The sequence below is a fragment of the Peromyscus eremicus genome, chromosome 14 (genome assembly GCF_949786415.1).
Source record: "Peromyscus eremicus chromosome 14, PerEre_H2_v1, whole genome shotgun sequence".
Lineage (NCBI taxonomy): Eukaryota > Metazoa > Chordata > Mammalia > Rodentia > Cricetidae > Peromyscus > Peromyscus eremicus.
In genome coordinates, this window is record NC_081430.1 from 36,425,814 (window position 1) to 36,427,223 (window position 1,410).

A 1,410-nucleotide genomic window follows, 5' to 3' on the forward strand; every position below is an offset into this window, starting at 1 on the left:
AAGAAAAGGAAAAAGCCCAGAGACAAAAGGTAGATGGGATAATTCAAAGTTAAGAAAAGATGTCAAGAAACAAGCCAAGTTAAAGCTGGGCATTTATGAGAAAGAATATATTTCCATGTGTGATTTATGGGAGCTGGATGGCAGTACACCAAAGAGCCAAAAGAGTAAAAGAGCAAAAACAACCAACAACAATGTATAGTAGTATATACATGTATAATTTGTACAAAATTACATGTAATAATGATCAATTCACAGCCTTTTGGCTAAAACCAAGTGTGGTATCTGTTATTTTCAGTTTAATATTTGATGTCTTCTATATGAAGGCAATCTTTAAATGGACTCTGGGGGCTGGGAGATGGAATAGGGTCTTGCTCCACCCATTCCATGTATTGACCTGGTATTGCAGTACCTGCTTGATCATTGCATCAAAATATTTTCCATAATAAATAAAAGTGAAAAAATTAGTTTTGCCCGCAAGTCTCAGTGATCTTTCTAACTCTTTCCACACAAGCACAATACTTACAGGATGTGTGGTCATGCCCAAATATTGATGTGGGTGCTGAAAATTTGAACCCAGGTCCTCATGCTTCCAGATCAAATGCCCTTACACACCAAGCCATCTTCCTAGCCTTAACTATACCATATTTTAAAGAATGATTAGTTAGCTTCATTGTATTCTTAGGACAAAGGAGTTTAAGTCGCACATAGAAAAACATGAACAGGTTGAAGGTAAGTTAAAAAGTTAAGAAAATAAGTTAAAAAGTATGTTCTCTTTTCTAAACATATTTATGTAAATTATTTATTTGCAACACTTTGCTTGTAATGTTGGTTGTATTGAATGAAGTTCAAGTTGGGCCAATCATCTGCTACACAGGCAAGAAACAGCTCATGCTCAGTTTAATTTTAGAAAGTATCCTACAAAAGTTACATTTCTGATATTTTCTTGAATCCAAAGATATTTTGTATGTGTGTGTTGAGGGGGAACATTAAACAGGACATGTAGTCCACAGTGCTGGGAAAACAATGGCATCCATTCAATTTTAAAGTAAACTATTGCTTATTGGGAGGAACTCAGAAGCATTTAAACAACAGAGCACATATTATCCCACACTCTTTTCCTGTGACAAGGACATTAACTAGGAACAGCTGAACTGAACCACATAATAGGCTACAACAGAGGCAGGAATTCACCTGAACTCTTCAGCTTCGTAAATAAGACAAGGCAAGAAACATCTGGGAAGCAGGGAGGCACTTTGATGTAAGAAAATGGACTGATTAATGGAGAAACAGGGGCTTGGGAGCCTCAGCACAGTTATTGTCACCCAAGGGTCTGATTTGCTGGTTCTTGGTCTCATACATAAAAGAATTTTAAAACGGGCTCAGAAGGAGACAAGGACAACTTTGATTTTG

At 36.7% G+C, this 1,410-nt stretch overlaps 1 non-coding gene across 1 annotated transcript; it reads left to right on the plus strand.

Moving 5' to 3' along the window:
- The first annotated feature begins 243 nt into the window (after positions 1-243).
- Positions 244-431, plus strand: LOC131924824 (U2 spliceosomal RNA). The gene has a single exon (XR_009383080.1). It is a non-coding gene; the product is annotated as a U2 spliceosomal RNA (small nuclear RNA).
- Positions 432-1,410: the final 979 nt, after the last annotated feature.